The following is an 8832-nucleotide window of genomic DNA, read 5'->3' as shown; positions in this document are numbered from 1 at the left end:
TTTTCTTTTTATGGCCGCACCTGCTGTACATGGAAGTTCCCAGGCTAGGGGTTGAATCAGAGCTTCGGCTGCAGGCCTATGCTATGCCCAGCGACATGGGATCCAAGCTACATATGTGACCTACACCACAGTTTGGAGCAATGCAGGATTCTTACTTAACCCACTGAGCAAGGCCAGGGACCAAACCCATATTCTCAAGGACACTGTGTTGGGTATTTAACCCATTGAGCCACAGCCAGAACTCCATTATGTTTCTTTTTTTGATATGTAAAATTGGATACACATTTTTTTCTGAATATATCCCTAAGATGTTGAAAAGTTCCTTTAAAAATCACTAGTCTTGACATCACTGATCATCAGGGAAATGCAAATCAAACCCACAATGAGATATCACCTCAGACCTATGAGAAAGGCAACAAATTAAAAAAGACAATGAATAATAAGTGAAGGGGAGGGTGTGGGAAAAAAGAAAACCCTACTGCATTCTCGATAGGAATGTAAATTTGTGCAGTTACTATGGAAAACAGTATGGAGCTTCCTTAAAAAATTAAAAATAGAACTACCATATGGTCTAGCTACTCTACTGGGTATATATCCAAAGAAAATGAAAACACTGATTAGAAAGATATATAAACCCCTATGTTTACTGCAGCATTGTTTATAATGGCCAAGACATGGAAGCAACCTAAATGTCCAATCATAGAGGAATGGATAAAGATGTGGTATATACATGCAATGGGATATCACTCAGTCATAAAAAGAATGAAATCTTGCCATTTCTGATAACATGGATGGACCTAGAGGGTATTATGCTAAGTGAAATAAATCAGAAAGACAAACGCTGTATGGTTTCACTTATTAGTGGAATCTAAAAGACAAAAAAAGAATGAACATAATAAAACAGGAACAAATTCATAAATACAAACAGAGAGCACAGAGGTAGGGGGATGAGTAAAATAGGTAAGGGAGATTAAGAGATTAAAAACTTCCAATTAATAAATAAATGAGTCATGGCAATGGAATATACAGTGTGGGGAATATAGTCTATAACATTGTAATAAATTGTATGGTGGCAGATGGCAATTACACTTATTGTGTTGATCATTTTGTAATGCATAGAAATACTGAATCCCTTTGTTGTTCATCTGGAACTAACAGTGTGTTGTAAGTCAGTTATACTGCAATAATAAACAAATAAAATCTACCCCTTAAATAAATAAGTAAAAATCACTAACTATATACAGTCAAAAGTGACAGAAATATGTAGAGACTTTTGTTATACAGTTGACCTCTGAATAACCAGATGGTTCAGGGCACCCACCCTCTGCACAGTCAGAAATCCAAGTGTAGTTTTATAGTTGGCCCTCCTTATATGCAATTCTGCATCCCTGGATTCAACCAATGATGGCGAGTGTAGTACTGCAGTACGTATTTAGTGAAAATGTATGAGTGTATAAGAGAACCTGTGCAGTTCAAACCCTTTGAGTTAACACCCAGCATTAGTTGACTATGACCTCTGTGTTATCAAAGTTGCTTCTGTCCCACGGGGATGCTTCTGGGTCTCTCTCATTATCTTCTTTGTTCTGAGAGGAGCCTAGAATCTCAACAGGAGATTTCAAGAGAGTTCAAGTTATCTACCTGAAATGGACAAGAAGAATTCTGAGCCTGGGCTCTTACGTCAGGTGGGTAATAAGCATTTCTTGGACAGAGCTACACTGCTTCTTCTTTTCCTCCATGATCTCTATAGCATCATCTGTGCTAACAATTCGTTCACTCCCATAGTGATAGTGACACCGTTTTTCTACCTACTACATCTCACTAGAAGTGATGACTCTAGTGCCAGAATTCCTTCAAAACATATGGTTGCAATTTTCAGATTGAAAGAACAAGATCACAGTTTGCTAATTCTAGAATAAACACATATGTGGAAGACACCTGCCAATAAGAATAAAGCTATTTTTCTATTCCCTAATGAAACATTTACAAGCAAAATATAAACTTGGAAATCTGCCACTGGACTCAAATAAATACACACACATACACACACACACACACTCTCACACATTCAGAGCCAACACTTTTAACCTGTGTGACTTAGGGTAAAAATATGTGCTTGCTTAATGTCTGAGAGAGAAGATTTACCTATTTTGATCAATTTATTAAAAATATGAAAGAAAAGTCTAATCCTTTATAATTTATTTGGAATTTTCAGCAATAGCTGATGGCAACAAACTATTCCAGTCCTGCAATTCATTAAGACTATAAACCTATGTTACTCTGTAAAAGATTTGTCAGTGAAGGTTCAAAACCATAGGCAGAAATTTAGTGGAGTTTTAAATTCCTGCTAAAGCAAAAAAAAAAGTATTTTTTCCTTTTTAAGGCCACTCCATGGCATATGAAAGTTCCTGGGCCAGAGGTTGAATCGCAGCTGCAGCTTTAACCTACACCACAGCCACAGCAACACCCAGATATGAGCTGCCACCTATGCATAGCTTCTGACAACACTGGATCCTTAACCCACTGAGCAAGGCCAGGGAGCGAACCTGCATCCTCACAGAGGGACAATGTTGGGTCCTTAATCTGCTGAGCCAGAACAGGAACTCCAAATTTTTTTTTTTTTTTTTACGAATCAACTAAACAGGTTGTCTTGGTAATGATTTACATTTTTTGCTTTTTTTTTTTTCATTCAAAAAAGTATCCGTATTGTTTTGACTTGTTCTCTATCCTTTCTTTATGTTTCAAGAACCTCAAGTGGTAGAGCTGAAACTTAAACATGGATTTGTTTGATCTTATAACCTATATTCTTTCTATTACCTGGAAGGTGGAAGAAGGGAAGGAGGGATCCCTCAGAGAAAGAGAATGGTGCTAACAAAGTCTTGAAGACATGAAGCGTTGTAGTGGATGCAAAGAAAGGCAGGTGGCCAAGGCACTGCTGGAGGTTTACTTCTAAGGCAGCAACTACACACACCCAGCTAACAAGGAAAATATGAACCAGTGAGCAGAACAGAATCATGAAAGAGTTTTAAGCAGACAGGATGTGGCCTTTAAATGTCAGAATTCAAAACAAAAAGGATAAATTTTAGGAGATTATTGACACTTGATTTAGCCAAAAGGCTGAGAAGGGATAAGAGATTATTCAAATAATCCTGGTTCTCACCTAAAATTCTGCAGGAGCTGAGGTTGGTAGAATGACTTAGAAGAGAGGATTTGAGAAATATTTAGCAGGTGAGATGAAAAGGAGCTGGCGATAGGCTGGTGGTGGGAAGAACAGTAAGAGAGGAAAATGAGACAGTAGTTCACGTCCAGGGGTCAGGCTTGGGTGACAGGAAAGTGGAGATGCAAACCATGAAGAACAGGGGCTTCAGAGAAGGAGCAATCCTGTGACAGGGCCAAGGGTGAAAAGAAATGAGTTCATCTGGAAAAACCATGTTTTTGTGTCATGTCCAAGGTGAGCTGGACATGTGCCTGATGCTGGCATTTTGTAGATAAGACCATCGATAGGGATACAACTGATCAGAGGTGGACTGTAGAGTAAGCAGAAAAGTGATCACTCACAGGAACGAGTTTACTATGGAGGCCAAGAAAGGAGCACTACTGGGAGCAGATTAGACTAGAAAAAGTCAGAAAACAAAAGAATTTGTGTGCTACAAAAAGACATAGAATTTGTGAGTTCCCTCCGTGGTTAACGGTTAACGACCATAAGGATGGGGGTTCAATCCCTGGCCTTGCTCAGTGGATTAAGGATACAGCTTGCCTTGAGCTATGGTGTAGGTCGCAGTTGCTGTGGCTGTGGCATAGACTGGCAGCTACAGCTCTGATCTGGCCCCTAGCCTGGGAACTTCCACACACTGCAGGTGCAGCCCTAATAAGCAATGAAAAAAATAAATAAATAAAAAATAAAAAAAAAGGAATTTGGAGTTCCTGTCGTGGCTCAGCGGAAACGAATCCAACTAGGAACCATGAGGTTGCGTGTTAGATCCCTGGCCTCGCTCAATGTGTTAAGGATCTGGTGTTGCCGTAACACAGCTCGGATCTGGCATTGCTGTAGCTCTGGCATAGGCCGGCAGAAACAGCTCTGATTAGACCTCTAGCCTGGGAACCTCCATATGCCACAGGTGCGGCCGTACAAAGACAAAAAAAAAGGAATTTGATTTCAGTAAATAGAACTGGTAAAACCTGTTTGGGGATAAATATATCTATAAAATTACATAAATAACTGTGGATTATATATACACACACACACCACACCCATCATATATTTTTAATATACCTATACACAGGTTTGTATATATAGAGACATATGTTATATATATTTATATATTAAGCCTTACATATGTCTCTATATAACAAAAATATGTACATATTCATTATACATATATTATATACGTGTAATACATATGCATATATATGTATATGCATATATAATGAATATATATTGTCATCAGTCTTATATATATCATTAGTTTTTATATATACAAAGAAAGAAAGCGATGTTTACTCAACTATAAATTTTACCATACCTGTAGTTTGATACACTACACACACACACACACACACACACACACACACAGAATGAACTGAGTTAAACACTTAGTTGAATGTTAATAGTCATAAGAAATAGAATAAATAAGAATTCATTTAAGTCTGGGAATTCTTTCAGCAGTTTAACTGAATTTTTAGCTTTTACTATTAGTACGCCCCCAAATTATAATTTGCTTGCAAAAAATTGACATCCTCCAATTTGATCCCTAGCCTGGGAACTTCCATATGCTGCGGACCTAGCCCTAAAAAAAATAAAAAATAAAAAACAAATTAAAAAAAGGCAACATGAATAATGAAGTGAATTCAGAGAAAAAAGTACATTTGAATGGCAAATTTGAGGTCAACAGCAAATGGCTATATGGAATAGCATAGTTAAGGTCTAGAAAATGCTAGAATAAGCCACCAGTTGGCTTCTAGGCTTTCTGGATAGGAGACAAAAATAAGAAAATCAGTTACATTAATCATATTATCTACAAAGAAAAATAAAACAAACCTATTTCTGGTGCCAAAACTAATGAGTTTTTCATCACAGGTAGTCAAGAGGAAAAAAAACAAAACAAAACAAGAACACTACATTACTCTCAACACACCTAGATAATAAACGGATTTAATGAATTATTTCTTAACAATGGCTCTAAGTATGGGCCATTGACAACATAATGCCAAATTACATTTAATAAAAGCAGTTTTACAAGAGAATAAACCATATGGTCCAGATGTGTGGATATCTGCTTTTGTGGTTTATTCCAAATAAGAATGTTTTTGTATCTATAGAAACACATGGACTATATTTCACTCAGGCAATTCTTTCCAAATTTATGTTGTCAACCCATGCATTTGATGAATAGTAAACAGTGGTGAGTTCAAGGTTAGAGTCCTTGACAATCACTTAGGGTGCAGCTATTTCCATCTTCTGATTAAATGATGGAAGTGCCTAACTTCCCCTGAGAATGGAATGGGGGCAGAGAAAGGAGTCTGGAATTTTACTTGTTTTTAAAAATTGTGGCAAAATACACATAAGATAAAATTTACCTTCTTAACCAATTTTTGGTGCACAGTTTAGTGGCATTAAATATACTCACACTGTGGTGCTTCCATAACCACCATCCCTCTACAGAAGGCTTCATCTTGTAAAATGATACCCCATCTATTAAGCCATACCTACACATCCCCCTTCCAGCCTAACCTCTATTCTACTTTCTGTATCTATGAATTTGACTACTCCATAAACTTCACATAAGCGAAATCTTAAAGTATGGAAACATAGAATGCTTCACAAATTTGCATGCCATCTTTGCACGGGAGCCTTGCTAATCTTTTCTGCGTGGTTTCACTGTTGGTCTATGTGCTGCTGAAGTGAGCATTTTAGCTGGTTTTTGAGGAGTGACCAAGAACTCATCAGACTTAAAATGGGGGTGACAACAACTACACAATGACAGAATCATCTGAAGTTGTCTTCTGTGTTGCTGAAGACTGAGGCGAGGAGAGATGATGAAAGAGATGAGGTTAAAGAGACCAGAAGAAGCCAGATGCCAAAGCACTTTGTTGAGCCTGATTAAGAGCCTGGACAAACATACAATGTGATGGGCAAGGGGAAGTAAGACATGTGTTTTAAAAAATGTTAATTTCAGGAAGAAAAGGGAGGCCTGGATAAGGACTCAATTTGAGACAGAAAGACCAGGTAGAAGGCAGCGATTACTATGTAGGTAAGGTTTTACTTTTTACATTTTATATTTTTTTCAGATCACAAGAGTGTTAGAATGGGTATACAGAATTGTAGATCATGAGGAAACGTGTCTGCACTGTGGAGCTAGTGTTCACCCATTTTCCTTTCCAAGCTTAGAAGACAACTTTTGACATTTCAGAAAATTTTGTATTTTAGCAAAGGATCCAGACAAGTCAATCTAAATTCACATTTTTTTTTTCTCTTTATGGTGACAGCTGAGATGTATGGAAGTTCACGGGCTAGGGTTTTGAACTGCGGCTGCAGCTGCCAGCCTACACCACAGGCACAGCAAGGTGAATTTGAGCCCCATCTGCAATCTACACCACAGCTTCTGGCAACTCAAAATCCTTAGCCACTGAGTGAAGCCAGGGATCTAACCGGCATCCTCATGGAAACGATGTCAGGTTCTTAATCCAATGAGCCACAACAGGAGCTCCTAAATTCGCATTTTAATTCAAGAAAGCACATTTCTCTTCACTGATCTTTCTCCTTTTCTCCTTTCACATATTTTCTAGGAGGAAGAGGATATTCTTGGAAAAAGATTAATAGAGGGCATATCAAGACTGGCAGAAAGAAGTGTTAAGAAATCTGGAAAGGGCTAGAATAAAAATTTGCATTCTAAGATGTCTAATTTTGGCTTGGTTAGCAATGGTGTTTCTTCCAATTATAACACATATTTTTTCTTAAGATAGCAAGAAACTGAACTGTAAGAAGGAATATCTCAATTTGAAATAAGGACAACTTATTAGAGCTTCTCTATGTGGAAACCAATTGCTTTGTAAACATGAAGAGCTCTCTATTATTGAAAGTGTGTAAAAAAAAAATCTACATGACCACCTGTCAAACATAATGGATGAGAAATCACCGTAAGAGATAAAAATTTTGAGTTGAAGAACTTAAGGACCCTAAATAATTCTAAGATTTGTAAATTCCATATAAGGATAACGTCAGATGATGTCTTACTAAAAACTGATGCTTTTGAAACTCCAACGGAAGTTCTGATGATACTCCCAGTATATTGATATCCCTCAATTAATGATGTATTCTAATTTACAGAAGAGTAACTTCCTCCTTCAATGTTGTTAACAAAGAGGCCCCCAACCATTATTTTGCACAAGTAATTGTCCAAAATTTAAGCCAGTGTATCCAGAAACTTGAGTTTAAAGTATGTCAGGAATAGAAGCATAGGCATTTTTTTGCTTCAATGCTAATCTTCTCAAATTCTGTTTTCCAAATGAAGTATCAGAGAAGCACTTTCCATGAAACTGTTTCACTCAATGAAGAGAATGAAAATGAGAAAAGTGGAAAAACCAGCAATAGAAATCTTTTTGTTTTTTAAGTCTAATACATGACGAAATGTACCAAATGTATCAAAAGTGAAAAAAAGTGATGAAATACTTAAAAATTCCATTTAATTTATAATTGGAACTCCCAGTCCCCACTATTCTTTCTTCCCAGTCTTAAATGCCTTCCTGCTTTCTTTCCTCCATCCAATCTAACCTGCCATCACTGGAGTCCTAGTCATGAACTCTTGGTCCAATGTGGTCCTCATGCTCTTTTATGTCCCAGGATATCATCAAAATACACACTTTTTTTAAAAAAAAAAGTACATCTGATCCCCAAACCCTTTATGATCATTTTGTAGGTGAGGAAATCAAAGTTTATGAAGTTTAAATCGATGCTCAGGATCACAGAGCCCTGAGCACCAGGCTGGAACTAGAGTTCAAGTCTTCTGGACCCTTCTCCAGAGTGCTTTTACTTCATGTCATGGTCTTTCTAGCATTGTATGTCTATTGTAGATGCTAACAAAATCATGCTATCCCCCCGTACGGTAAAGTTTGAACAAAATATTGGGATTGAATTTTTACCTTAAAGACTTTTACCTTAAATTTTATTTACAAAGGACATAAAACCTATTCTTTTCATTTGACCAAGTTCAGGGTTGCAGAGCAATTGCTCCTAACAGGAATTTGCCAATTTTTAAGATAATTTCCCTCTATTTGATTGTATAAATATTTAACTTCCTCTTAAATATATATCAAGAAGCATTTCACTTTTGTTTTCCCTTTTAGCTAACACTTTTATAGTAAACATGTGTGACTCATATACATTAAAGGAAAATATTCTCATTAAGATTAATGTTTATGAAATTATATTAACTGTTTATATTTTATTAATACTATGTAAATTTATAACTATGAAGGGAATATTAAATGTATCCATTGTCTGCTCTTCACTCTAATTCCTGTTTGATTTTTCATATTAAAAATTTCCAAATCCTACATTGAAAAACTCATGAATTAAAGTAATGAATTTGAGTAACTTTGCTAAAATGTTAATACAGGCAAAATTATAATCAGAAAGACATGAAATGGAAAAAATTTTTTCTTTTAAAATTAGCTAGACCTAAAAGATATTCCATTATATAATTTATCAAATAAGAATTATTAGACTGATTGCAAATATAATTAGAATAAACTAAGTATAGCTGAACTGTACAGTTTTAACTTTTAACTTTTAACTTTTATTTTTCATTTTCAAGTTATTTCAGCTTTAAAAATATA

At 36.2% G+C, this 8832-nt stretch overlaps 1 non-coding gene across 1 annotated transcript; it reads right to left on the bottom strand.

Moving 5' to 3' along the window:
• Positions 1-5799: 5799 nt before the first annotated feature.
• Positions 5800-5906, bottom strand: LOC125114220 (U6 spliceosomal RNA). Its single transcript, XR_007131740.1, has one exon. It is a non-coding gene; the product is annotated as a U6 spliceosomal RNA (small nuclear RNA).
• Positions 5907-8832: the final 2926 nt, after the last annotated feature.

This window comes from Phacochoerus africanus, chromosome 1 (assembly GCF_016906955.1).
Source record: "Phacochoerus africanus isolate WHEZ1 chromosome 1, ROS_Pafr_v1, whole genome shotgun sequence".
Lineage (NCBI taxonomy): Eukaryota > Metazoa > Chordata > Mammalia > Artiodactyla > Suidae > Phacochoerus > Phacochoerus africanus.
The sequence above is the reverse complement of the archived record's forward strand: the minus strand, read 5'-3'. Positions and strand labels throughout refer to the sequence as shown.